The sequence below is a fragment of the Gavialis gangeticus genome, unplaced genomic scaffold (genome assembly GCF_001723915.1).
Source record: "Gavialis gangeticus isolate Ggan-Ray unplaced genomic scaffold, GavGan_comp1, whole genome shotgun sequence".
Lineage (NCBI taxonomy): Eukaryota > Metazoa > Chordata > Crocodylia > Gavialidae > Gavialis > Gavialis gangeticus.
The window spans coordinates 104,229,801-104,235,531 of record NW_017728992.1 but is presented as its reverse complement, the minus strand read 5'-3'; positions in this window follow the sequence as shown (position 1 = coordinate 104,235,531).

Genomic DNA, 5,731 nt, shown 5'->3' with positions numbered 1-5,731 from the left:
TACTGTTCCCAAACCAGCAGGAATCTTTGCCCTATAGTTCAATAGAGCTGACAGCTGTCAACAAGAACAAGCATATTTCCCTGATCCTGCTGTGGTGATAGTGTTGAAGACTTGTACATCGTGATACTCTGAAATGTTTCAGGATTAGTGTGGGACAGAAGCTAATACATGCTAGCTCTCCACAGAGCCTGCTAAAATGACTATGTATACTAAAGTCTGTCTGTCTGTCTCGGTTTTTACTCTGGGCTTATCACTGGAATTTCTCCTGTGTGAGCTTGACAGGTGTAGTCCACTGAGCATCTCTTCCAGAAGCAAGGGTAACAATTATGTGCATATAGTAGTGGGTGTGGTGAAAAGTTTGGAGTTGTCTGTGGCTGAAAGGGGTTGGAGTCTCTGGTGAACCTACCTGTTCTCCATACACTGCCAACCCCTGCAAACTCAGCATCCCTGTTGAATTTTCTCTTTTTTCATGAGCACAGTAGAAAGGAAGAGATTCATCCTGAAGGATAACATGCAGATGAGAATGTTCTTAGCTTCAGGAATTCATGCAGTTTGAGTAGTCCCGTTTATAGAGAGCCCAGTTCCAAGCTAAGACCTGAAATCCTTTAAAATGCAGGCTGTTCAGAAGGCTGGCTTTTAGTCGGGGCCATCAGTCTAATGCTACAGCAGTATGCTGTGCATGTATTTCTCCAGGCTTATTTAACATTTTGAAAGGTAGCTTTCTTAAAGTACTGCCATTGCAATCAGTACATAGTTTACATGGGTTATAGAAAAAGAAGGAAACATATTCAGGAAGCAGTAGTCAATTTTCTCTTTCTCCCTTTTGTCTAAGTCTTGGCACTCTGCACAAACAACCTGATTTTTCCCTATATTTTTAACTGGGATCTCTGTAATCATATACCAAAATTGTTTTGTACTTTTTAATTGTTTTTAATTGTACTACCAACATATATCAATAGTACTGTACCATGTTTGTCCTTCCCACCTCTATTTTTGGCATGCAAAGGTGCACTATTTTGCCCTGTGTTTCTTGATGGAATTCAGGTAAAAGTGAAGTTACTCTAGGGCTGTGTAACCACGAGCGGGAACGTGTGGTTTTCAGCAGCTCATAGCCTTTTGAGGTGCCATGAAACTTAAGCAGCGTTCATGATTCTTCTTATTCCACTGCATATTTGCAGCGTGGCAGCAAAATTAGATACCAGGAAATCTCAGTATCTAAAAAACCCATGCCAGAAAAAAGTGGGGCAGCACATGTGGCTGCACCATGTGCCACCCAAAACCAAAGCCTGGCAGGCCTGGGCCAGGCTCTGGCTGCCGGCTAGGCTCCACATGCCTGGATCACCACTGCTGCAGCCCTGGGAGGGCCCCAGGACCCCAGATGCCCTACCCTACCTGGGTTAATTTTCTGAGTGCCAGAACATGCATGCAGCAAAGTGCCTGGAGACAACTAGCATCAGCATAAATATATGCCACTGCTAGTTGTCCCCAGGGAAATGCATATTCCTGCTTGTTGGGGTGTGCCCTAGTTGTCTGGAATAAAGCTACAGAAAGCCTGACTGGCTTGGAAGTACAGCTGTCTCAATATATAAAGCTACCCACTGTGGGGATCAAGTTACTACTCATCCATCAAGTTACTACTGAGGCTCATCTGGGTTATAGTAGGTCACTGACAATTTGTTTCTGTCCTGGCAAATCCATTGGCACAGCTTTTTGTCTTGGCTCTAATTGGTCTTCTGCCTGTCAAATGAGCTGTATTGTAACTGATGGCAGCTATTTTAGGACAGGGAATAGTGTTTCTAGGATTGGGGGTGTGGGAGGGGGTGCAACCTCTTTGGCAGGTGTACCACAAATAAACTGTGTCCCTTCCCTATCCACTCCAATCCTTTCCCCCTGCTTTCTGCTTGCTACTCTATGCTTCCTGCCTGATCTCCTGCTTTGCTTTCTGCTTCTTGCCCTACTTGCTGTCCTGTGGCCTGCTCTCTCCCTGAATTGCCACACACCACACAGAGGCTGCCCCTGCCACTTGTGACACATGACACAAGTTGGCCCCACCTGTTCTAGGGCATGAAAGAAAGAAGCACTTACTTGCCTCACCCAAATACCTTGAGTACCTTGAAAAACAGGATTTGGAGTATAGGGTGTAAATGGGATGTGGGATGAGAGAAGGTAGAGTACTAGTATTATCCACCCGAAATTAGAACAGAACAGTACCTGTGCACAACTGGGGCAGGACTGGAGTGAGACGGCTGCTACCCTGCTGCCTTTTTAGCAGCATTCTTCACCTCAGTACTACTTACTGGCTACTCGACCTGGGTGTAAGCACAAGAAATTTGGGTCTGTTCTTGCTAATGACTGATGTGGCGCATGGGACAAATATTTTTTATAAATACAGGATAACATTACCATCTGAGCACTAGGGAGATAGAACATGCTGTTACCACGGAAGATGCTGGAAATTAAAAGGACATTGAGAGTATCTGTACATGTGCATGTGTTGTAATAAATGATAAATTAAATGACATAATAAAATTGCCGATATGACTGAAAATAAATGTTCCCTAAGAAATATGTTCTTTGTATTAATTTGGCTTTGGATGTCCTCAAAGCCAACTTTAAAAAATGCAACATTGATGTCAACTTGCAGATTATCTTCCAGGACCGCCCCAAATGGAGGAAGAGCCTGCTGCAGGGATCTCAGTACTTTGAAATTTCACAACAATGGGAGATGGAAAAGCGGAAGCATCAGAAACAGCGTGTCACAAACCAAATCAAGAATCCAGTGCCACCCACTTGGAAATACATGTCTGAGCTGCAGTAGAGTCTGTCGATCCTGGGTCGGCTTCATCAGCCATCTTCAGACCTACAAATAAGACAATCATGGAAGACAATCATCCTTCACTGCAAGGAATTGCTGAAGAAGGAAAAGAAGATATCCGCTGTATAAGCCTTACGTATAAGTAGGTAAAGCCATGTGGAGAAAAAAAATAAGGCAGGAAAGGTGGCTACTGATAAATGAACCTGGGCTTTATTATCAATATCATTTACTTAAATCTGTCATACTACTGTTGTAGGAGTTGTTGATGGTAAACTGTTGAAGTTAACTTAATGAAGATCTTGAGCTATTGGAGGGATCACTGTTGCAGAACAGCCCCCAGAGGTGACACATAAAGTAATGCAGAAGGCAGGGTAGGTTTGCACTTCTTAGATCAAGTCAGAGATGTATAGCATGAACTTCAGTGAGCCCAGCCTCACTTATACACATCCTAGATTTAGTTAATCTAAAAGGTGTGAATGTACCCCATCTTCTGCCTGGTGTCAGACAGGTCTAGCTAAGTACTGTTCTCTACTTAATGCCGCTGTCCTTCTCATAGAAATCAGAACTGCAACAGTAGTTGTTGAAATAGTAGTTTAGGATATCAAGCTGTGTATTAGGCTGACTCCTCTTCAAGAAACAGAAGATATCAGCCAGTCTGAGGGCACATCTACATGTTGCCCTACAGTGACACACTACATCGCCATATTACATGCTACAGTGACATAGCGATCCCATGGCGTTACACACAGTTGGCAGCTACATTGCTATGGCGGCACACTCTCCTAGTATAGCATGTCGCTACAGTGAGGTAGTGCCAAATTCTAACCCTGTGCCATGCACATGGTGCAGTAACCACGTGTACTGCACTGTGCTTTAGTACTTCCATGGTGCTATAGCAATGTCGCCATACAGTGATGTGTAAGTCAACTACACCTGCTCCTACCTGCACACATACTTGCTTCATATTTGGGGTATTTTATTCTTTAGGCAGCATTTCAGTGGTAAGATGAGCTGGGAGATAAACCTAGGGGCAGTTGATTCCTGTTATTTTTGTATGCAAGGTATACTTCAGTGATGAAATAGTTTACTGTTTCTCAAATAATATGAATCTGGGAACTGATTCTTATCCACATATAAGCTCTGTGACTTAAGGGACTGTTAATAATATCATTATTCAGAAGGTGAAATGGGATGACTGAATTGCCTGGAAACACAAATGAAACATAGAGTAGCAATAGAAATGGAACCCCCATCTCTAGGCTTCCAATGCACAAGGCCATCCTTTAATTTTTCATAAAACTTAGCTGAAAAATCTTCATGTAGTAATTAGCTGCACATGTTAATCCCTGCACTTCAGTTTTGAAGTGCTAATAAAAAAAGTGTCTGCAAGAAGTGATTTAAGCTCAGGGAGGAGTTGCTTAGTATAGAGGGACTAGTCTGCTCCCAGTTCAGCTATTTATGTAATGTGTAATCTTGGGGAAACTCCCTGTGTTAGGAAAAATATGGATTTTGGAAGGGTGTTTAATTAGTTTATGTTTGTAATATACTTCAGGATCTTTGGATCATTGGTACTGGTATGTTTGAAAGTGGTGACCTTAAACCTATGGTCCTGTGACTTGAGCAATAGTATAGCTTTAGAGTAGCATGTTTTTTTTCTTCTTATGTTTGTTAGGGTTCTGGAGAGAAATATCAAGAGCACTATTTGTGCTTACAGGGGAAGCCAAGTATCATTCCTTACTTTGCTGGTGTCCCATGGGACTGATCCTTGTTTGTCCTAATGTTTTGTTGCTTGTAAATCTGATGATAAAAAGGGTGTATGGAGGACTATAATTCAGTTTTGTGCTATTTTTCCCTTTTTCCCTTGGTCTCAATAATTCTCTGACTAACAGAGTAGGGCAATGATTTACAGATTACAAGTAAATAATGCACTGTGCTGTCAGCTTTTTGGTGCATCTGCCAGACAGCCAAGTCAGGCTGCTTTTTTACATTTGGGAGTAAGGGAATAAAGAGTTTTAAACACAGACATATGTCACCTCCAAAACCTATGTGAAAGACAGGGAGCTAAAGACAAACTTGTCCTCTTGCTGTTAAGTGTTTTTCATTTTTTCAAGATTCCCCACTAGGGCTAGGGACAGACATTCAAAAAGCCTGAGCCTGAATTGATTCAATCTTTACAGTTTAGTTTAACCTGGCTAGGTTGAATTGGGTTATAACTGCACAGACATCCCAGACATGCAGGCACATGCCTGCAGTGGCTCAGGCCAGAAGCTGGGGGGGCAGCTCTAGAGCAGCCCTCTGGTCCCTTGCACAGCACTGAGCTGAGGGGGGACATGGCCAGACCTTGACAGGATGCTTTGATTAGCCCAGCAGGAAATTGATAACAGTGTTTGTCTCCCCTAACTCAGTGTTTATCACCCCATTACAAAAACAACAGAGGGACATTTCCAGCTACCTGTTGATTCTGCCTGTTGATTCAGCACATACCATAGCCAGCATGTGGTCTGCTAGCTAATACACAGACACCTCCTCAGCAAGGCAGTGGGAAGGGGGGAATTCTTGTTTAGCACAGAGTAGTGGTGGTGGCAGGGGAGCAGCCTGCAGTCTGTGCTAGAGCTGCAGCCAAGGAAGAGAAAGGAGGGGCCAGCTCTGCTGTGGAACAGAGAGCCCCGCTGAGCCTAGAGAGCATGCCAGGATGCTGGGGGTGTCTGGTTTATCTTAAACCAGCAAGGCGTCTGGAACAGACATTGCATAAACTGGTTTGAGCCAAATCAGTTAAGTCTGATACTACATTCAACCAGGTTTACCTCAAACCAGGTTCAGCCATTTTCAAACTGGTTTATGTGCACTGAACATCTGTTCTGTTACAGATTTAAACCAGTTTCGGATCACTTAAACCAGTTTATGTGTAATGTCTGT